This window comes from Macaca fascicularis, chromosome 7, assembly GCF_037993035.2.
Source record: "Macaca fascicularis isolate 582-1 chromosome 7, T2T-MFA8v1.1".
Lineage (NCBI taxonomy): Eukaryota > Metazoa > Chordata > Mammalia > Primates > Cercopithecidae > Macaca > Macaca fascicularis.
The window spans coordinates 92,950,992-92,975,560 of record NC_088381.1 but is presented as its reverse complement, the minus strand read 5'-3'; the positions used below and the strand labels follow the sequence as shown (position 1 = coordinate 92,975,560).

The 24,569-nt window shown below is 40.6% G+C and overlaps 1 long non-coding RNA gene across 1 annotated transcript in view; it reads left to right on the top strand.

Annotated features, from left to right (window-relative positions):
- The window catches only part of LOC135971658 (uncharacterized), a 32,648-nt gene extending 19,141 nt beyond the window's left edge, over positions 1 to 13,507 (top strand). The window contains exons 4-5 of the long non-coding RNA XR_010587907.1: positions 11,023 to 11,387; positions 13,303 to 13,507. This is a non-coding gene — a long non-coding RNA (uncharacterized lncRNA). The remainder of the gene's footprint in view (positions 1 to 11,022; positions 11,388 to 13,302) is intronic.
- Positions 13,508 to 24,569: the final 11,062 nt, after the last annotated feature.

Below are 24,569 nucleotides of genomic sequence, written 5' to 3'. Positions count from 1 at the left end.
CACGGGGCTCAGGGACCCACTTGAAGAGACAGCCTGTCCCTTAGCAGAGCTCAAGCGCTGTGCTGTGAGATACTCTGCTCTCTTCAGAGCCGGCAGGCAGGAACATTTAAGTCTGCTGCAGCTGTGCCCACAGTTGCCCCTTCCCCCAGGTGCTCTGTCCCAGGGAGATGGGAGTTTTATCTATAAGCCCCTAACTGGGGCTGCTGCCTTTCTTTCAGAGATGTCCTGCCCGGAGAGGAGGAATCTAGAGTGGCAGCCTGGCTCCAGCGGCTTTGTGGCGCTGTGGTGTGCTCCACCCTGTCCAAATTTCCAGGCAGCTTTGTTTAAACTGTGAGGGGAAAACCGCCTACTCAAACCTCAGCAATGGCGGGTGCCCCTCCCCCGACCAAGCTCCAGCATCCCAGATCCTCCAGACTGCCCTGCTGGCAGCAAGAATTTCGAGCCAGTGGATCTTAGCTTGCTGGACTCTGTGTGGGTGTGATCCACTGAGCAAGACCACTTGGCTCCCTGGCTTCAGCTCCCCTTCCAGGGGAGTGAATGGTTCTGTCTTGCTGGCGTTTCAGGTACCACTGGGGTACCAAAAAATAAAAAATAAATAAAAATTTAAAAATAAAATAAAATAAACAACCTCCTGCAGCTAGCTTGGTGTCTGCCCAAAAGGCAGCCCAGTTTTGTGCTTGAAACCCAGGTCCCTGGTGGCGTAGGCACCCGAGGGAATCTCCTGGTCTGTGGGTTGCAAAGACCATGGGAAAAGTGTAGTATCTAGACTGGAATGCACTGTTCCTCATGGCATAGTCCCTCATGGCTTTCCTTGGCTATGGGAGGGAATTCCCTGACCCCTTGCACTTCCCGGGTGAGGCGATGCCCCTCCCTGCTTCTGCTTGCCCTTCGTGGGCTGCACCCAGTGTCAATCCAGTCCCAGTGAGATGAACCTGGTACCTCAGTAGGAAATGCAGAAATCACCCTCCTTCTGCATTGATCTCACTGGGAGCTGCAGACTGGAGCTGTTCCTATTTGGCCATCTTGTCTGGGAATCCCTGATTCAACCAAGTGTTTTTAACTTAAAACAAAAATGTAGTCATTTCTCTGCCCTGATAAGGTACTGTACCATATGTTTTCACAGTGTTCTGTAAATATCAAGAATATGACATGTCCTTTGCCTTTAGGTATAAGGGAAATACCAAGATAGTTTCCAGCCTGTAACTTTCCACTGGGAGGGCTAAAGGAAAGAGTCATACCGCAAATCTAAGGGTCTCTTCATTGAAGATTCCATAGCGCCTCTCTGACTTCTCCATGCCATAGGGTCCTCCCCTCCTCTGAGCTCATTCGCTGGTCACAGGCTCCTTATAGTATTAGGTATCTTGTTGTAAGATACGTCTTGCCTTTACAAGACCCTGGAGGCACTATCTCTTGCTTTTATCTGTGCTTCCCATGAAATTTGTACAGTGCTTACTCCCTGTAAGCACTCAGCCAATGCCGATTCATACAGCATAAAAGTTCCTAAAACTTGGTAGGGGATAGAGTCTTTTTTTTCTTTTTCTTTTTTAAGGCATCCAGAAAAACAAGATCTTCTAGACTTTAGAACAATTCATATGCCTATCAGATCATCCTCTGAGATTCACATTCTTGTGAATGTGGTACAATCTTTAATGTTTTTTTAGGAATCCTCTGGCTCTGGGTTAGTCTAGGCAATAGAAAATGAAGACTCTAACCCCAAGGAGGGCAAGCTCCTGGGAAGTAACATGAATACCTCATCTCACCACCCCTGCCTTGGGAGTCAACACAAATTTGTCTTTAAGAAAAACAGACATCCTAAAGAACTCCAGGGCCAATGGAGGACCCTGACCTTCCTCAGAAGCTGACACAGAAGGCCAAACCTTGCTCACTCTCAATCTAATTTCCCTAAGCTCACTTTTAACCTGTCAGGTCACCACAACCCAAATCGCCAGCATTCCCACAAGAACAGGTCCAGGTCAGGACAGCTGTATTAATTGTATTAATAGTATGATACCAACAATAAAGGAAATGAGAAGCCCATCTCCCGATCATGAATGCAGCCCTGCACTGACCAAACCCAATGGAGCAGTCAAGGAGCCACAATTTAAGATAATGACATATTAAACTGAGGCAAGAGGTGAGAGACTAAAAACTGCATTTTGAGGAATCATTAAAGGAAAATGAGGGTGCTTGACCAAGAAAAGAGAAAGCCTGGTAGCTGCATTGTAGAATTTGAAGGAAGAAAGTATATGAAAGATGTTGACCATTCCAAAGCCAGCCAGTTGGCAGAATTAGGAGCAGTGAGTGAAGCATATACAAGGCAGCTGTCTTAGTTAGTCTAGGTTCCTTAGAAAACAGACTCTAAGGCAAAGCTTAGGCATTACTGCTTTATTTGGGGGTAAAATGTCAGAAAAAAGGGATGTGTGGCAGCAAAGGAGGGAGAACAAGAAAAAAATAGTATGTTATAAGGGTGTACACAGCTTCCCAAGAAACACTGCTGGTCACAAATCTCTGCAGAAGCAGGGCAGGCACTGCACTATGCAGCAGTCAGCAGGAAGAAGAAGAGCCAGTCATTTATCTCCCAGATCCTTCCTGACTCTTCACTCTCCACATGGCACAAATATCCCTACACTCCTTTTTGTTTTGTTTTGTTTTGAGACAGTCTCACTCTGTCACCCAGGCTGGAATGCAGTGGTATGATCTCAGCTCACTGCAACCTCCGCCTCCTGGGCTCAAGGGATTCTCATGTCTCAGTCTCCCCAGTAGCTGAGACTCCAGGCATGTGCCACCATGCCCAGCTAATTTTTGAATTTTTAGTAAAGATGGGGTTTCACCATGCTGGCCAGGGCTGGTCTCGAACTCCCGACCTCAAGCGATCCACCCTCCTCAGCCTCCCAAAGTGAAATACCCCTACACTTCTTAGTAACCTTCTCCTACTCCTTCAAGGGGCACTGAGAGAACCAGAGTCTCAGTGGTGCAGCAGGATCTGATCTGGCCCAAGCCCTGGAGTTGCCACAGCTCCTACCACAGAGAATGTGACCAAAGCTGTGCCAAAGCCCAGCCCTCACACCCAGGAAAGTCAGAAACTACTGAGTGTAAGGAGATGAGGTGGCCACAATGGCAGTGGCAGCCAAAGCTTTATAACTGCAGGAATGGCCAGAAGCTGGGCTAACAGCAGAGGCTGTGGGGATCGGTTCATAGACCACATCAGTACCTCAGGTTTTAGTAACATGTCAGTTTCTAACATTTGATACGATCTAACGATAGAATTAGCCAGTGCTTTTCAAACATTACAGGTATATGAGTACCCAATACCCAGGAATCTTGTCAAGTGAAGATTCAGATTCAGCAAGTCTGGGATAGGGTCTCAGATTGGGCATTTCCTACTAACTCTCCAGGGATGCCTCGCTGCTGCTCCCAGGCTACACTCTGAATATGAAGTGAATGTTCTGCTTCACAAAGTGGTGAGTTTTACTTCCCTAGGTGTGTTTTAGCAGATCCTGAATTGATTGATCTTCTGTCACAAAAAGTCAGGTATTTTGCAGAAAAAGTCGCCTGCCTGGGATAAAAGGTTGAACTAAATGACTACTATAGAACTTTCCAAATCTAAAATTTTGATTTATTTACCAAAACCTAATGAGCACTAAACCAATAATGAACGATACATTAGTTTAAAAATGAGAAATGCCTAGCTTTGATTTTTTTCATTGCTCACTTTTCAGTGACGCCTTATCAAACCCAAAGCACAATTAGCCAAGATCCTGACTGAAATTTAGAGCTTTACCTAATGACGACTGACCAGAAATTGATGTAATTCAGTCAGTAACTAACATGAGCGATGTTTTTCTCATCATCTCCCTTTCAAAATCCTTCCTCATCCACAAGAAACTCAAGGAGCAAATGCAGAGATGTTAAAAGGTATAGACAGGACATCTAGGATTATTAGAGACTGTATCCTGCAGACTCTTATCGAGCCTGAGTTAAGTGTAAAGTGAAAATTCAATCCTTTCACTTCATTCCCTGATGAATGAAAACCAAAAGAAAATCTCAATCCAGAACCTTAGGAATGTGAGTTTATAGACAGCTGAGTTTGCTAACGAGACAAAAGCTAACCTTTAGAACTAGATATATTTTTTCCTTTTTATCTAATGATTTTATTTCAATTATCACTTAGAACTGTCGTACAAATTTGAATTTGCCACTTCTCTTTACTTTTCAATTAATTTATCAGTTTTCATATTCCCTATCATCAAGAGGCACATATAGGCTTTTTATTTTTTTTTATTTTTTTTATTATTATTATACTTTAAGTTCTAGGGTACATGTGCATAACGTGCAGGTTTGTTACATATGTATACTTGTGCCATGTTGCTGTGCTGCACCCATCAACTCGTCAGCACCCATCAACTCGTCATTTACATCAGGTATAACTCCCAATGCAATCCCTCCCTCCTCCCCCCTCCCCATGATAGGCCCCGGTGTGTGATGTTCCCCTTCCCCAGTCCAAGTGATCTCATTGTTCAGTTCCCACCTATAAGTGAGAACATGTGGTGTTTGGTTTTCTGTTCTTGTGATAGTTTGCTAAGAATGATGGTTTCCAGTTGCATCCATGTCCCTACAAAGGACACAAACTCATCCTTTTTTATGGCTGCATAGTATTCCATGGTGTATATGTGCCACATTTTCTTAATCCAGTCTGTCACTGATGAACATTTGGGTTGATTCCAAGTCTTTGCTATTGTGAATAGTGCCGCAATAAACATACATGTGCATGTGTCTTTATAGCAGCATGATTTATAATCCTTTGGGTATATACCCAGTAATGGGATGGCTGGGTCATATGGTACCATTCAGGACATAGGCATGGGCAAAGACTTCATGTCTAAAACACCAAAAGCAACGGCAGCAAAAGCCAAAATTGACAAATGGGATCTCATTAAACTAAAGAGCTTCTGCACAGCAAAAGAAACTACCATCAGAGTGAACAGGCAACCTACAGAATGGGAGAAAATTTTTGCAATCTACTCATCTGACAAAGGGCTAATATCCAGAACCTACAAAGAACTCAAACAAATTTACAAGAAAAAAACAAACAACCCCATCAAAAAGTGGGCAAAAGATATGAACAGACATTTCTCAAAAGAAGACATTCATACTGCCAACAGACACATGAAAAAATGCTCATCATCACTGGCCATCAGAGAAATGCAAATCAAAACCACAATGAGATACCATCTCACACCAGTTAGAATGGCGATCATTAAAAAGTCAGGAAACAACAGGTGCTGGAGATGATGTGGAGAAATAGGAACACTTTTACACTGTTGGTGGGATTGTAAACTAGTTCAACCATTATGGAAAACAGTATGGCGATTCCTCAAGGATCTAGAACTAGATGTACCATATCGGCTTTTTAAAGCCTTCTCCACATATACACTGGCTTTGTCCCCGGATGCTGAAGCCCTCACACTCCGAGGAGAGAGCAAGCTGCTTAATTTTCAAGGCTGGGCTGGGAGAACGGGCATACAATTCTACGGAGTTATAACTGCCACTGCTCCTCTCTGCCACACGGTGGCACTGTTGAAGACTGGCTCTACCCAGTGATGCGCGTCCGCTGCTACAGAGCCTCTGCCCGCCTAAACCCAGGTAGAAATTTCCGTGGCTCCCAGAGCAAGGACTGCCCTATCTCCCAGGGTTGAGCTCAGCCACGCAGTTGCAGCTCTTCCTTCCTTGCACTCTCGTGCCGCTTACGCCCGCTTCCCCAAATGCTGCCCAGCCCCGAGGGATGCTGTTCAGGACTCTTGCCAACATTCACTGCTTCTCAGATCCAGAATCCTTTTCTCTCTTCCCTCCCTCAGAATAGGGTACATAGTTAGATTTTAAACCTTCAAAACACAAAAGGTCTTATTACAGCCCTCTTTCCTGTACAACCTACACCAACCTTTCCTAGGAAAGCTATCCTCAGTGACTCCTAGGTGCCCTTACCCAGCCCCAGCCTCCTATTCACTTTCCTGACTTCTTAGACAAGATACACTGAAAACAATTGAACTTTTTGTTAACAAAAAGTGTTAACAAAAAAGTCTCACAGCCATCATTATGAACATCACAGTTTGGTTTGGTTTGGTTTGGCGTGGTATTTTTTTAAGGTAAGTATACACGTGTCTTTTGTATTAGAAAAATTATGGATTCAGAGACATGATTTGACGATCCTATTGCAGAGCTAATATTTTGGGGAGATCCTTGATTTCTAACCCATCTCTGGCTGGAAAGCACATGCTCTTTGCAGTTCACCATGTGGTCCCCCCACCTCCCTGCCTCACTGCCTCCCTACCCAGGACTCTCTGACATATGCCATCACTTCTCCTCCAATCTTACTCACTTCTTTTTTACATGCATATCTTTATGCTCCAGCTAAATTTAACTATGACCATTTCTCCAAAAACGAGCTATACTTTCCCATCTCTGTGCCTTTGCTCATGTTGTTCCTATTTTCCTAAATTGCCCTTTATTTTATCCCTGCCTTTTGAAAGCTTAACCATCCTTTGAGGCCCACCCACACACTAAATCCTTCTCCAGGTTTTTTATAATCCCTCTGACTGAATGTGATCTCTTCCTCCTTTGTATCTCCAAAGCAATTTATGCATTATCTCTTTTAAAGTAATTTCATTCCTACATTGCAAACATTTGAGATGTTGACTTCAGTGAACATAGCATTTTATTTTTTTTCCTACAGCATTGAGAATAGCATCTTATACTTAGTAAGCATTTAGTAAATACATGTTGAATGGAATTTCATTGCCAAAAGCATCCTTGAACCTTTAGTAAAATTCTGCTAATCTAAGCTGGGTCCCTTTTAGCATACTCTAATCGCTTGAGGATTAAATTCAAAAGAGGAAATATAAAATAGGAAGAAAAGGAGGATATTGAAGTTTTGTATAGGTTGCAAAAGTCCCAAATGGTTCTGAGAGCTAGGAATTTCTACTGATACATTCAGTGACCTCACGGCATAGAAGAAAATCATCCATGTTTGCAGTTGAGAAAGACAAAGGGGGAATTGGGGGAGGTAAAAATGGGGGTGTCATTTCATAGAGCTGATCACTCTCTCTTCTCTTGGTTCCCATCATGGCACTCTCACTTTGCTTTCCTGACATCCAACTGATCCCGATTCCCTCTCCTCAATCTCTTGATGCTGGAGTACCCCAGGACTTAGTTCCACCTCTTCTATTGTTCTCCATCTCTCTCCTTCTTCCTAAGAGGTTAACTTTGCCACATGAGCACCTTACAATCCACTAGAAAATGACTGATAAGGAACACAGGTGGGGACTGGTCTTAAACATCATAACATATTTCCAGCTTCTGACATTGGCACAGGACTTGTAGGCTGTGAGTGACAGGTGGCAGTGAGTGTATAAAATCAGAACTTTGGTTCACCTAGGCGTTTCTTTGGATATGTGATGATTTATAAGACTGGTAAATAAAATCAAGTGCATGTTTGAGAACTAGCCGTACCCAGTGATGTGTATCTGCTGCTGCAAAGAGCTTTTGCTGGTCTAGACCCATGTAAAGATTTCTTTTACCTGGAAAGAAAAGGATAAGTAGAAATGATACTGAACCAATGTCTTTCCTTTTGCTTTCCTTGATGGTAATCAGAAAACTCTGCGGACATTAGACCTCATAAGGCAAGTCGCTGTGTGCTTACACTTGCCAAATGTTTTGTTCTTTGGAGCCTTTTTAAGAATGGAAGAAAATAAAAAATGCAAGAGCCTTTTATGATCATTTATTGTACCGCTGCTAATTTGAAACCTGCCACTCATAACATGGGGAATGATGATTACTATACATATAGTACTATATACATAGAAATATATAGTAACATATATATTACCATATACATTTATATAGTATATATAATTATATTGTAATATATAGTATATATTGTTTTATATATAATATACTATATATTCCTATTTTCCTAAATTGCCCCTTATTTTATCCCTGCCTTTTGAAAGCTTAACCATCCTTTGGGATATATAATATATAATATACATTTATACACACATTTATACATTTATTAATTTACCATATACATTTATATATAGTGTATATTGTTTTATACATAATATATATTATCTATTATATTTTACAACATACATAATATAGTATATTATATGTAAAACAATATATACTACATATAAATAGATATAGTAATATATGTTACTATATTTTCCTATATATAAAGCAATCATCATTCTCCATGTTATGAGTGGCAGGCTTCAAATTAACAGTGGCACAATAAATGATCATAAAAGGCTCTTGCATTTTTTATTTTCTTCCATTCTTAAAAAGGCTCCAAAGAACAAAATATTTGGGACATGTAAGCATACAATGACTTGCCTTACGAGGTCTAATGTCTATGGAGTTTTCTGACTTTATATATATATATGTGCGTGTATATATATATGACTATATATTTATATATATAGTACTATATATAGTAATCATCATTTAATCATGATTCCACAATGAGAGAGAGAGAGAGTCTTGCTCTGTTGGCCAGGCTGGAGTGCAGTGGCACAATCACAGCCAACACAGTCTCACCTGTACCTCCTGGACTCAAGCGATTCTCCCATCTCAGTCTCTCGAGAAGCTGGAACTACAGGTGCATGCCACCACACTCGGTTAATTTTTTAAAATTTTTTGTAGAGATAGGGTCTCCCTATATTGTCCAGGCTGGTCTCTAACTCCAGAACTCAAGCAATTCTCCCACCTTGGCCTCCCAAAGTGCTGGGATTACAAGCATGAACCACAGCATCCAGCCTTATATACTCTCCTACCATGGAAGTTAGTAGCTTTGTCTCTGGTAAAAAGTCTTTCCCCTAGGATACATACATGCTGGTGTGTGTATGTGTGTGTGTATTTGTGAGTATATAAGTCTATGTGTATGTGTAAGTGTCTATGTATGCATGTCTATATGTATTCATGTGTATATATGAGTGTGTGTGATGTGTGTGAAATTCTCTCCTTACCCAGTTCTACACACTGATGCTCTGACTGAATCAAATTGCATTCTCCAGAGGTAGCTGCTGAACTTCCTGATTTTCTTCTATATAAAATACCAAAACAACTTCCAAATAAATGGGTTGTTAAGTACCCTTCACTACTTTGGAGGGCTGTGCCTGATTTTCTTGCCACTGTGGGAATTTTACCAATAGTATTGAATAGAAGTCAAGTGTTTAAAAAATAAACAAAACTTACTTTCTAAAAACAACTTCACTTAAATCACTTTAGAAACTATCTTTAGAACCTGATACCTATAAAGAAAACATTTTTATTTAAATCTTCATAGGCGAATATGAGTCATCCAATTCGTAAACTCTTTCCTCTTATAAGGAAACTTTGGTTAGTTCAGAACTTCTACTTCCTTGATAAATTGCCCTAACATGTCCTATATCTGCAGAATCTAAAATAGCTAGGTTTAGAAAGGAGGAATCTAAGCCACATTATCATGGCCAGTGGTCCCCAAACATTTTTAATTACATACCTCATCAATAAAACATTTTAGCATTTGACCATATTCATGTATATTTATTTGTAAATTATATACATGTACTACTGTGTAGACAATCATATTACCTATATAGCAAAGTGGACATAAAATAATTTTAGGATCCAAATTAAAATAAATGTCGCTATTTTAAATTTTTTATTTTTTAATGGCACAAAAAATCCTTTATTCTTCTCTTAGAAATTTTATTATTGATGGTAGTATTTTCATTGACAGCAGTGAATTGAATATATTTCATTTTTTGTAAAGTCTTTGTTTGTCTTCACGTTCTGAAAGCATGGTTTCAAATGTCTTTCTAGTCATAATGGCTTCATACTATCATTAATTAGTAACTCAAGGCATAACGTACAATGACTAAGGCACATTGCTAATGAGACTGGATGTGAATCTCTATTAGTTTGTTAGGGCCACTTTAATAAAGAGCTAAGACTGAGTGACTTAAACAACAGAAACTTCTTTTCTCACTGTTCTAGAGGCGGGAAGTCCAAGATCAATCGAAGTGTTGGCATTGGCTTATTGTGAGCTGTTCCTGTGGGGGAAGGATGTGTTCCAGGTCTCTCTTCTTCGCTTGTGTATGTTTTTCGTCTGCCTGGGTCTTCCCATGTTCTTCCCTCTATTCATAGCTCTGTGTCCAAATTTCCTCTGTTATAAGGACACCAGTCATATTGGTAGAGCCCACCCTAATGATCTCATTTTAACTTAATTACCTCTGTAAAAACCTTATCTCTAGAAAAGGTCACATTCTGAGATACTGGAGGGTTAGAATTTCAAAATATGAATTGGGTGGGGTAGAGACACAATTCAGCTCATAAGAAAATCCATATTTCAAATAGTTTTGTTTATAATGTTGAAGTGATGGGTCAATTTCTTGTCAGATGTGATCACCTCTGTCACGGACTTTGCATTACTATCTGATATTACCTTTATCACATGATTTCAATACAGAAATCATTTAAGACCCTTGCCCATTTCCCATGCTTATATATGTAAACTGTAAACCCTCTTAAGATACTGAAAGAAAAGGATGAATGACAGCACTTGACCATCTGAAATCTAGACCATCTGAGGGCACAACCAATTTCTTCATTGCATAAAGTTCTGATTCATCCTTTTTTATATTAATTCTAATATATGATAACTAATTTTATATTTAAATACTACATTTTATATTAGTTCTGATAGTTTATGCATACTATATATGTACTTAGTTATAATATATTCTTCCAGTGTGGCAATGGATTGTCTTGTGGGTGTGATCATCCTGTGTTGGAGACCTCTGATCCAGACCACACTTTCTAAAAACTACCTGCACATTTTCAAATTCAGACTGAAAAAGTTATTTATAAGAAGGGCCTGTGGCTGTGATGTAGGCTGTGAAATCTTGTTGCAGTCAAACCAAATCAAAAGGGCCCACAGACTTATGATACTCACTTTCTCTTTTCATTGCCTCCAATACATAGGTATTTAATTGTTCCCTGAGGTTTAAGGCAGTGGACTGAGAATAATACACGCTCCAGCTTTCATTAGTTCAATGGCTGTTGATGTTCAAGTCATATTGTTTGGGGCATTTGTTGAAAATGTCGTTCAGAAGATATCAACACTTTCTGAGTCATGGTTTGATTGAATTCATAGAATTATGTGATAGAAACCACATTCTTCACAAAAGTCACAAGGCTATAATGACGACAAGAGTTGAAAATGAAAGATGCCAAATATTCTGATCAATTCAATAAGGCAAAAAGACAAGCTAATTCACTCAGTGCTCCAGGCATTCAACTTCATAGAAGGAATGGAAATATTACATGTTTCCTAAAGAACTACAGAGGTAAAATCTCCTTTGTTTATAATGTATTTGGCCAAGTGTATTCTAGTTCTGGGGGCCTAAATAGGCCATCAAAAGAGCAACATTGCAGAGGCCAAATTATATATTCAGAGGAAATTAACAGCCTGCCAAAAGGAAAGGAGACCTACCAAAAAGAACAAGACGGAACACCCTGTTGAGGTGGCTCTAAAATTCTCAGAACTGGTCCTGCAACCATAATGCATAAATAGCAACAAAAGCCAATTAAATGGAGAATGTTTGATGTTTTTCATCCTCCAAGTACATTCTAAACTGGCACGAAACAATTACTTTCTACAGTTCTGGGTAGAAAGGAAATAGCTCGGGTGAGCATTACGACGGTATCTAATCATGGTACAGCAAAAGTAGAACAAGTCTGGAGCCTTGGTCCTCTGTGACCTAGGGATACTTACCTCACATCCTGCCCCACCTCACTGATCTTAATTCCCAAACACACCATGCTTCTGGGTGTTTCTATGACTTGTAATGGTAGTTAGAAGGAAGCTAAGATCATATCTCTGCTCTATGTAGCTTAAACTGTCCTACTCAAGTCACTTTGAGTACCGCCTCTATTTCATTGCATATATTTCTACAGTTGTCCATCTTATTACACCATGATGTTCTTATTTAAACACTAATCTCCCTTACTAGACTACAAGTTCATTAAGATCAGGGATCGTGTCTAATCTTTGTATTTCCAGTGCCAACACAGATACTGACATTTAATAAGTACTCAGTAAGTGTTTGGGGGACATAAAAATATAACAACCTGTTCTACTGTTGAAAATATTCAAAGTCCGTAGTGTTGTCATACACATGGTCTTACGGACCCCTCACAATAAATTCATTATCAATATTCTTGTTTTAAAGGTGGGAAAATCGTGATCGGAGAAGATAAATGATTTGCTGAAGGTTACAGAGCTTTTAGGAGCAGAAGCAGGACTTCCACCTAGTTTCTGATGCCTAGATTAGTTAATATTTTTTCACCACCCTACAGCAAATTCATGCCTTCTTCTGAGAGAGAAAGAAGGAGGCACTCATGCCCAATAGTAAGGGAACCAGAGGCAATATTCTAGGTCTGTATGTTAGAGTCAGGACCTGTGAGTTGCTTTCTTATACTGATAGAATACCTGGAAGGTTAGCCCACTATTCTGTACAATGAGTTAATGGATAAATGAATGAACAAGCTGCCAGACTTCAAGACACAGACAGCAATTTTCATCCAACAATACAGCTCATCACTGGCTTCAGGTAAGGGCCTCAAATGTCCAGATGAGGCCTAAAGACTTTGAGGCTGATTCTGAGAGAAAGTACATGTGGGGTAAATCAGTTCTCATTACAATTGAGACCTTTGTCCCATAAAAGAGGCACTGCATTAGATTAGTTCAGCTTATGGTTAACTTTTTCTAGAAACTGCAAAGAAGCTAGGCATGTGTCCCTGTCTGCCCAGTGATCATTCCTATGCACTTCCCTTGGGATTCTGAACAGATTTTCTAGAGTAGGGGTACTGAGTTCTCAAAAAGAGAGGCTTTGGAAACAGATGGACTTGGGATGAAATCCTGGTTCCTCCCTCACTGCCTGTGTGGTGCTGGACAAGTTATTTAACCTCCGTGTGCCCCAGAGTCCTCGTTGGTAGAGTTGGGTTGATGCTAGCGTCTATGTCATAGGTTTCTGTGAGAATTAAATGGGGCTGAATCAGATGATAATTCAACTGAGGTTTCTTGATTTGGAGCCCTAGGACCTCTGAGGGTCCTCAGATTTTTCTCAAAATTCAAAAGGTCTGTAAGAATGCAACCTTGTGTTTTCATTTTCATAAAATAAATATTAATGCAACACAGCTGTGTCATCTGGATGAACATGAGATTCTAATAGCTGCCTATGTATTTGTGTTCACAATCAGGTGTACACCAAACTGAGGGCAAATACTGTTACCACTTATTGTGCAAGACTTTTGAGGTAATTTATACATAGAAAAGTGATGGAAAAACTGAATCATTATATGGCTCATGACAGTGTTGAAAATTCAAACATGCAAGCACCTGTACCTTTGCTAAGTGCCAGGCATATGTTGCTGATAAAGACGCAGTAAACACTCTTTTGTTAAATTATACTTATTATTTTCCAGTGTGGGGAGTGTGCATTCTAAATTGACCAATCTTCAGTAGTTTAAAATGACTTTATAATTAAAATAGCAAAATAATAACAATTACAATTTAAATGATTATTAGCAATAATTAAGATTGTCATGAGTAAAAATAATTATACCAACTCATCTTTCTATTAATATACCTATCATTGACAATTTAAGTTCAACCAATACCTGCTTTTTAAACTGTCTTGAATTTGAATTATATTGGTTGTCATTTTGTTTATATATACATACACGTATCTACATCTATATATAGTTTTGTGGGTTTTTTTGAGACAGAGTCTCACTCTGTCACCCAGGTGGGAGTGCAGTGGCACAACATCGGCCCACTGCAACCTCCTCCTCCTGGGCTCAAGCCAACCTCCCACCTCAGCCTCCAGAGGAGCTGGGACTATAGGCATATGCCACCATGCCCAGCTAATCTTTTGATTTTTTGTAAAGATAAGGTCTCACTATGTTTCCCAAGCTTGTCTCAAACTTCTAAGTTCAAGGGATCCACCTACCTCGGCTTCCCAAAGTACTAGGCGTAAGCCACCATGCCCAGTTTATATTTAATTTGCAAATTTGTTTTAGTTTTTATGATTGTATAGCACACATGTAGTTTTATATTTTTACATATTTCAGAAATTTTATAATAAAAAGTAATAAAGGTAATGTTGAAGATCTGCAAGAATGTATTTTCTTTAAAAGAGATTTGTATATACCCTAGATTACTCAAATTCAGACATTAAACCAGATTATCTCTTTCAAGTTGAAAACCCTCTGATGAAGAAGCTAATAAGTGCAGGATACAGACAGAAGGTATAGGAACCAATGGGTGTCCTCAGATCATTATGAGACTTTTCATTATAATCATTAAACTTTTTTTGAGACACCCAGGCTGGAGTGCAGTGGCATGATCTCAGCTCACTCCTCGACCTCCTGGGCTCAAGCAATCCTCTCACCTCAGCCTCCTGAGTAGCTGGGACTACAGGTATGCACCACCACACTCAGCTAATTTTGTTTTGTTTTTGATGGTGGTGGTCGTGGTGTTGGTGGTGGTGGTAGAGACAAGGATTGAGAGTGAGTTGCCTGGGTTGGTCTCAAACTCACGGGCTCAAATGATCCTCCCACCTCAGTCTCCCAAAGTGCTGGGATTACAGGCATAAGTCACCACATTCAGCCCAAAATATTTTTTCTGTCTGCTTTCCTACAAGGAGAAAGTGAAGACGGCAGAGATATTCTAGTTGATCAAGAATGAAATGCTACCATGCAAATTCAAAACTATAAAGGGAAGCATCTCACACTTTGTATGGTTGTATCTCATCACTCAGAGGTGAGTAGACAGGGAAAGAGCTAGTAGTTACCATCTAGTCAAATAAGGACTGTCTTGTCCTTGGAGGATTCATTACAAAACTGCTCTTAACATTTGTGAGCTACAAAGTCCACACATCTGAGTGGATTAACCCAGCAGTTTTGTTGTAGGAGCCCAGCTGGAAAGTGTTTCTAAGCGACTGATAGCAGCTCCTGTTTTCTTCAAGCCTAAACAATGATAAAGGCATTTCTTTTTAAAGTTCCGGGGAGGGTGGGAAGGGTACGGCTTTTTAAACCTGTAGTGTCATTCCTAGGTTAGCATCCTCTTTGCCTCTATTGATGAGTGGCACCTCTCCCTTTCATTTAAATTCACTAGTTTGGTGATTATGTGGTTCCAGAGGAGAAGGCAGAAGTGATAGTGCAGCAGAGTTCCCACTCCTGTAACCCATGTGCCAAGTTACAATCTGATAGATTCATGTAATAGGTTTCTAAATTGTGGAGTCAGACACAAAAGGTCATCAGCAGATGGTGAAACTGGTTGGGCCAAGCTAAGGGAATAAGGCACCCTGAAGGGCACACTGCCTTGGACTGGCGCAACATCACACGTGCTTTCTTCCTTCTTTTAGTCCTAACGTGAATGGATCTTCTCAAGTACATGAAGTACTAGAGACCAGAGGAGGACATCTAACCCCAGACAGCAAAAATACAGGATGTGCACAGATGCTTGGTGGGAGAGATAAGACCAATAACCATGACAGTGACTCACTACAGCAATCTGTGCCTCTTTCGCAAACATTTGAACTCAAGGTTTAGATTGAGTGAGTTAATTGTAGATATAACTAGAAGTATAAAGACACAAAAAGACAATAATGACAGCTTGATATTGTGAACAGTTACTGGGTCCTGAGCAATGATTTAAACATGTTACACCCATTATCTCATTTGATCCTACAACAAGTCTATGAGATAGGTAGCATTAGTATTCCCATTTTTCAAGATCTGGAAACTGAAGCCAAGAGAGATTAGGTAAAGTGCCTGATAGTACACATAATAAGCCAGAATTCTAACTCAAGTAATCTCATTCCAGGACTCCAACTAAGCCACTATGCTGGGAGCAGAGATGGGGAAGAATTGCTGAGTCATGATAAGAGAAGGCACTACAGGAAGAAACAGTGAACTCCTACAGCTGGACAAGCAATGAGTCAGCCTGGGTGGTCACTCCAGATGCTCCCAGACACATCCCAGTTTCTGGGATGCCTTGCTGTGAGTGGTTTGTCACATATGTCCTAGTTGTGTAACTGTTCCTGGGTTACTATGAAGCCTAGTCTCATTTCCACAAGTATTCTTGTAATAAACCTTCTCCATTGCTTTGGATAAACCGTGGATAAACTCTCTTGCCTCCCAAAAGCCTAACCCTGGAGTAAACTGGAAATGATTCTCCAGCAGTGGTTCTCAAACTTTAGTGTACATCAGAATCCCCTGGAGGTTTGTTAAACCAGATTGCTGGGCTCCACCCCTAGAGTTAGTGATTCACTAGGTCTGGGAGGGGCCCAAAAATGTCCATTTCTAACAAGATCCCTGGTGATGCTGATGCCACAGATGCAGGAACCATATTTTGAAAGTGACTAATTTAGAGCCTCACTAACCCCAACATGGAGATGCCCAGAAACAGTGGCCTCAACTGGGAGCTTGTTAGAAATGCAGGGTCTCAGCACCCACACAGGCCTACTGAACCACACTCTGCATTTTAAAACCCCTAGGTGCTTTGTGTTCATGTAAAGTTAAAGAAGCACTGCTAGAAATATCAGGAAGACACACACACAGGCTAATTTAGCAGGTTGGGAGTATGGCCTGGGCATGGGGACTTCCCGGATCTCTCTATGTGATTCTAATGTGCAGCCAAGGTTGTGAACTGCTAACCTTTTGGTGACATACGGGCATTTTCTTTTTCCCCACATGAATGTACAGGATATGTACTGCTCAAGGAAAAAAAAGTGGTCACTATATGTATTAAACTGACAGAAGAGGAAAAATGGAAATAACATATGTCTTAGATCTCCATTTTGGCGAAGACAGGCTTCAGCTATAAGGAATCAAAGAATCAAATGAGACCAACGAAGTGAAATCATTTCTGAACCCGGTAAATATCACTGCAGCACTGATCTGCTGACCCAGCAGAGGAATCAGAAAGAACAATCTACTCATTCTAAATGAGTATTTACTCTCAATATGATGTGTTTCACTAGCCGCCTTTCCTCTAAAGCACTTTTTTTCCCTTGCACTTTTTTTTTCTAAGTATGTGTGTAGCTTTAGACAAATTATTCCAGTTCTCTGCACCTCAAGTTTATCAAATAAAAATCAAGAATAATCTCTAGCTCATAGTGTGTGGAGACTGAGTTGGATTCTCTATGAAGTGCCCAGCGCAGGCCTGGCCATCTAGTGAGAGCACAGTGTATGGTCTACGTGGGAGAACTCCTCAGTTCGGAACTTTAATGATTAGGTAGCTAATGATCTGTAATACCCTCCTTAGCACCTGTTAATCTCACTTTAATAAAGACAGTATGTCTGGCCTTTTACAGGAAGCCACAGATACTCCAGCTGGCAAGGTTGGAGGCAAGGCTGGATCTGGACCAAAGAGGCTGGTCAGCAAGTGCTTGGGAGCCAAGTACTGAAAACATTCATCAGAAATGTTTCCTGCAGCTTTAATGGCCTGTAGACTGGGCAGGAGGCAGCTCTTTCAATTTACTGAAGTCAGAAGTTCAGGATGGGAACCTGCTCAGAAAGGGTGGGGCACAGCATTTCAGGGGTTGTGGTCATCTCCAGGAGAGTGGAGTAGGTTGTGAAGAGGCGAGTATTTCTACAGAATCTCTAAAGCCATCATTTTGACATAGGAAATATGGAGGGGAAGGGATTGAGATGAAAAGTGAAACAACTCTTTCAAGTGTGTTTCCCCCACACTTCTCTCTTATCCTCCTCTGTCTGAGCTCTTCCATAGGTGGGTATTTTAAAAGATGCCTTTTCCAGCAGAAGTTTTGTAATACTTTAAAAACGCTCAGAGGCATTTTTCCAATTTGGAGTCAATATACTTTGTATACTGATGAGATACTGCAGTTAAGCAATTAGCTGTCTGCAACTAGTTAATTAAGAGATACTGCAGTACCTTGGCCTCAGGCATTAAGCAAGTCTAGCTGATAAGCTGGAAATTGGCAAATAAGAGGATTGACAAGACACAAGAGCATAATGCGACACTCAGGAATTTGTTTTTCCAGTGGGTAAATGAGTGAGTGCCACCTAAAGTTGTACAGGCGCGTCTTTTAGGAAGCCCAAATATTGTCAGGAAAGCAGAGACTTCCAACTGTTGGAAAATGTAGCAGTAAACAGAATTCTTCCTAAATTTCATTCTGTTTTTCCTTTTCCTGTCACCCCAGTCCTGAAATTACTGAATTCAAGGGGAGAGTTAAGACTGAGAAACCCTCGAGGTTGCCACCTGGTAGGGTCACAACTAGCAGAGACCTTGTGTGGACTTTTAAAAGGCAGCTTTTCCTCTAGCCAGACTCTTGCCCTTGCTCCAGCATCCAGCTTGCTGAGTAGGACTGAACTGGACTCTACCTACACTCACCCTTTGGGAATTCATGCTCAACCTACACAACCGTAGGCAGGACCCCCACCTCTCACCCATCCAGATCAAAGGAAAACTAGACTTTGGAGAGTAAATTCTCTCGGAGAAGAGATCGGATCATTTCCCCCTACCTTGGAAGGAAAGGAACATTTCCAAGTGAAAGGTCTTGTCTGCTACTCACCTGTAACACAAGTCCCACAGTGCCTTAAGTGTTTGCGAATGTCTCCTCACACCCAGAAATGCCCCACTAAGGGACATCTGCATTTCTTGGAGCTGAGAATCACCTATTGGTGAGTGGAGTAGGAAATAGAGGAATAGTATCAGAATCTGGGCGGGCCTTCCACATGCCCACCTGAAGACCATGATGTGTGATCACGCCCCATAGGCGCATACCCTCTCCCACTCTCCCCTCCCATCGCTTGCAAATTATTATGTAATGAGAAAATGCTGAAAGAGTATACACATGTGAAGAGGATCAAAGCAGAAAACAAATTGGGAAATTACAGATTCCTCTTTAAGTCAAAGCACAAGACTATTTGAATTGTATCTCTGTCCCACACAGTGTTCTTCAATGCCATGCTCATTGTGAGCTGCACTGACTACCTGCATACGAATCGCTTGGATACATGTCAAAAATACACCCTAGGCTTACTAAATCTGAATTACTAGGAAGAGAACTAGAAATCTACATCTTTTAACAAAGTCTCCAGGTGACTTTTATGTATTCCTAAGTTTGTGAATGACTAATCTACCAGGACGGGTATCTTATACAGTCAATGTTTGTTTATCTATCAGAATCTGAGAGGGCTTTCCACACGCCCACCTGAAGACCATGTGTGACCACACCCCCATAGGAACGTGCCCTCTCCCATTCCCCAATCCCATCGCTTATGACTTCTTTCACATTTAGAGAGTGGGCAGTGAATCCTCAATGTCATTTACACAGGTATCTATTAGCCCTAACCTAGTATAATTCTACTTGTCTGTAAGCACAGAACAGCAATCTAACTTCCACTGGCCATAAATAATCATGAGCTTTTGCTAAGCTGTTTCCATTGAACTTATATGGGATCAATCATCCAGTTCTGAAACTGCCCTAAAACCAATCATATCTCAAATATGTGCCTGTTATCATGTATCCTCATTCACTCTGTTTCCAAATCTTGGGACAGTGCTGAGAAGAAGCTCTTTGCTGAAAGAGTGAAGGTGTAGTTGGGATGGAAGGAGAAACACATGAGTAGGTTAACTTGTCTCTGAACAAGGTAGTCCATTTCCTGGCCACATTCAGAACCTCCTTTTTAGTGCCCATAGAAGACTCCATGAAGTTAAAGGGTGCAAAGGGCACAAAGGGCTTTAGGACAGACCAGGAGAACAGCTTTAAAGTAGCCAGGGTGTATTCGTTTCCTATTGCTGCTATAGCAAATTGCCACAAGTTTGGTGGCTTAAAACCACACAGATTTATTATTTTATAGTCCTCTTGTAGTTAAAAATCTGGTACACGTCTCACTAGGCTAAAATCAAGGCACCCGCAAGGCCGCATGCATTCCTTTCTGTGGGGTCTAGGTAGGACATTTCCTTGCCTTTTCCAAGTTCTAGAGGCTGTTCTACACTTGTTGGCTTGTGACCTCCTTCCTCCATCTACAAAGCCACAACGGCAAGGCAAGTCCCTCTCATATTGCATCCCTTTGAGCTCCTCTTGTACCTCACTATTCCACAGGTAAGGACCCCTGTGACTATACTGGGCCCATCAAGATAATCAAGCATAATCTCCCCATTGTAAGGTCAGCTGATTGACAACCTTAATTCCCTCTGTAATTAACTTATTATTAATTCCATCTTAACTCCCCTTTGCATGTAAGCAACATATTCACAGGTTCCAGGTATGAGAACATGTACATCTTGAAGGGGAGGGTGATTATTCTGCCTACCACACAGGAGAACTCTGAACCCTAGTTAAGGATGAGAGCAGATGTCATAAACACCACATGTCAATTCCAAGATATGAGGTTAGGCTACAAATAGGAAAGTAAATCTAGTGATCAGAAGCATGAGGGATTGAAGCAAACCAAGTTGCAGAACAGGCAAGAGGTTAAAGTGGTTCAGGACTCACACAGAGAGTTATGCAGTAGAGTTGACGGCTTACTTTCACAGGATGCCAGTTGCATTGTGGCACCACTCAGGAGCTCGAAAGGACGTGTAGGTCCAGACAAAATTTCACTGATGCTATCTCATCTCTCAATTTCTTACCATTTTTCATAATTCTCCTGCTTACTTTTCTCTCTTCTGTTCAGCTCTCTGATCTCTTCCACATCTTCCTCCTAACCCTTACTTTTTCTTCAAAGATAAATGAAAGAAAATCAACTATATATAAAATTGGGGGGAAATTAATGTTTTTACAGTATTTTCTAAATTTCATTAGAAACATATACTACATGCTAGTGACATCTGCTTTGATTATAACATTCTAAGAGGCATTGCCTTGTATTCATCTTTGAAAAAAGTTGCAAAAGTTTTACATACATTTTAGCACCTATTACAAAGAATCTAACAGTGTCATAAACCCAGTAAACATTAAAATGTAAATTGATGGGGACAAAAAAGTATTTAAAAATTGTTTCAGGGGAGAAACAAGAGGTCAACCTGAGGTTCAGAGTTAAAGGAATTGCTGAGGAATAGATAATGCTACTAGGAACCCTGGCTGAAGTACGCTGGAACGCAGGAAAAATTGGATTCCTGTTCTACTAGCTGCAGTTCTGCCTGGAGCAGATTTTTTTTTCTTTTTCTTTTTTTAATGATACTTTAAGTTCTGGGGTACATGTGCAGAACATGCAGGTTTTGCTACATAGGTATACACATGTCATGGTGGCTTGCTGCACCCATCAACCCATCATGTACATTAGGTATTTCTCCAAATGCTACCCCTCCCCTTACCCCTCACCCCCTGACAGGCCCCAGTGTGTAATGTTCCCCTCCCCGTGTCCATGTGTTCTCATTTTTCAACTCCCACTTATGAGTGAGAACATGCAGTGTTTGGTTTTCTGTTCCTGTATTAGTTCGCTGAGAATGATGCTTTCCAGCTTCATCCATATCCCTGCAAAGGACATTAAGTCATTCTTTTTTATGGCTGCATAGTATTCCATGGTATATATGTACCACATTTTCTTTATCCAGTCTATCATTGATGGGCGTTTGGGTTGGTTCCAAGTCTTTGCTATTGTGAATAGTGCTACAATAAACATACATGTGCATGTGTCTTTATAGTAGAATGATTTATAATCCTTTGGGTATATACCCAGTAATGGGATTGCTGGGTCAAATGGTATTTCTAGTTCTAGATCCTTGAGGAATCGCCACACTGTCTTCCACAATGGTTGAACTAATTTTCACTCCCACCGACAGAGTAATAGCATTCCTATTTCTCCACATCCTCTCCAGCATCTGTTGTTTCCTGAGTTTTTAATGATCGCCGTTCTAACTGGCGTGAGATGGTATCTCGTTGTGGTTTTGATTTGCATTTCTCTAATGACCAGTGATGATGAGCCTTTTTTCATATGTTTGTTGGCTGCATAAATGTCTTCTTTTGAGAAGTACCTGTTCATATCCTCTGCCCACTTTTTGATGGGGTTGTTTGTTTTTTTCTCCTGGCACAGACTTTTTTGGATCTCCTAACTGGAGCAGATTTCAGCATGTGTCTGTATTTCTGTATTAGATGCTGGTACAGAATTATCCATGACCTTAAGTCATCATTCTCTGCCTCTGGCTCAGAAAGATTGTTATATTCTACTGACTGTTCACTTTTGCGTTGGGTTTATTTTAAATTATAACAATAATAAATGCTCAATTTATCTTCCCAAAATTCAAACCATGCAGAAATGCATGAAGAGGAAAAGTCACTGCTCTACTCCTTCCCCATTCCACCTTCTCTCCCCACAAAATAACCATTAAAGGGTATATATTCTTCCTGGCCTTTCTCTGTGTCACACAGAGGTATATGAGCATATAGGTATATCATTTTTGTTGTTCTCATTAACTTGCTTTTTGCACTCAATACATCCTGGATATCCATCCATGGAAGTATAATTAATTCAACCACCTTTTTAATTGGTTTCATAAAGAGAAAAATGCCCTGTGATTTGTTTAACTCCTCCCTTGTGGATGGATATTTACTTAGTTTCAGGATTTTTTTTTTAAGTATATAATGATTAATTTCACTTGCTTTTTCCTGATCAATTTCAACTGTATTTTGATGCTTCATTTGAAGGCTATTAGGCTCCTGTGAATCCTTTGGAAGGTTGCTGTGGTCATCAATATAGTGTCAGGCCACCTGGAGTTAATCTGGAACAAAGCAAACAGAGATTCTGGAAAATGGAGCAGAACCATCCTTCATTCTCCTCTGGGCTTCTCCCTATCTATCCATAGGCTTCCTCTTCCTTCTCTGTGAACTAACACAGAGGCTTGTGGGACTTAAATCAATAGTTCTCATGGGGCAAGTCATCAAGTTTGGGGAATATCTTAGTCTTCTTTAATCCTCAATTTATGGAAGAATATTGGGCAACAATCTCTGAGAATTCTCAAAATGGTATTTAAAAAGAGAATATGGATTTTAGAGTCAGATGAATCTAAATCCTCCACCTGTTAAATTAATTATCTTGATCAAAACACTAAACATTTCTGTTAAGGATGCTCCCAGGGTTGCTGCAAGAATTAAATGGAATATTAGATGCTCAATAAATTTAAGAGTTCCTTTCATCTTCTTGTCTCCTTCTGTGTAGCCCCCTTGAATACCTGGGTCTCTCCTTCAACTCCACAAGGCATCAGTGTCAGCCAATATAGTATTGTCCTCTCCTTGAATCATGGACTGGAGGCTGTTATTTGGCCTCGGTTCAGCCAGCTGATTTCTCTGAAGACTGGGTTTTTGTCCTTGCTCTTCTTTCACCTCATGTTTAGACAGGAAAGATTTTCTTGAAGGACACTACTCCACCTGATTGTCCCATCCTCTTTTCTCTAAAGCTTAAAAGCCTCTGGATTCCAAAGCCTACCTGACATTGGGTCAAAATTGCCAAGCTTGGATTTAGACTTGACCTTCTCTTATTCATCATTCCCTTCATCTCCCCCCACTCCATAATTCAGTCTCCATTTATGTTTCTGTGCCCCCATCCCCTCCGATCTGTCCCTCCTGTGCTGGTTCTACCATAGCTTTCCTTTGCTAGAACAATGAGGCATTGCCGTGTAGTCTATTAGGCTCCCGAAGTTCACCTTGACTGACTGTTTATCTTGGTTCTAGTAAATAATGCTGATGAAGTGAAGGAAGTAAAGTTGTCCAAGAGAAAGGTATGTTTCTGTCTCGTCTCTGTCCCTCTTTCTTGCCTATTAGTCACTCACGGTACAGGAAGCTCCCCTTTCTCCCAAATTGGGAAAATTTATCAATCTATGGAGATAAATCTCTGATGAAGTCAACTAAATCAATGAGCACACAATAGCCCATTATGGGAGCAATGGGCGGGAGTGGAAAACAAAAATAGCCACTAATATTCCACAGGTCTGAGATCTAGTTAAAACCTTATAGAAACTAATCAAAGCTTTCACCTTTTTATATTTGTATCTGGCTCTGTTATTATTAGAGTTATATCTAAGTGCTTTTCTGAAACATACGCAAATATGTTTGCCAGAATGGCAGAGGCATAGTGTCAAGCATTCTGCTTTCATTAACAAATCTATCAGAACTTGCCTCTTAGCTTTATCACTAAGACCATTAGTGTCTTTAAGTATTAAATAATCATAATAATAAAGAAGGAAAATGTTGTACATAATTTGCAGAGGTGCTATCTGTATTCACTAGGATATTATTTCAGCTGTTTAAACAGAGACCAAATCACAATAGCTGAAAACTAGATAAAAGGTTACTTCTCTCATTAAAGTTCAATCAGATAGGTTCAGCAGGTAGACACTCTGCTCCACAAGATCATCCAGGGATCAAAGCTCCTTCTGTCTTGTTTTGCCATTTCTTACAGTGTTGTTCTTGTCATGGTCTAAACCAGCTTACCCCACTGCCACATTCATCCATCAGCCTATGGGAAAAGGGAAAAAGGACCTGGAAGGCAAGCAG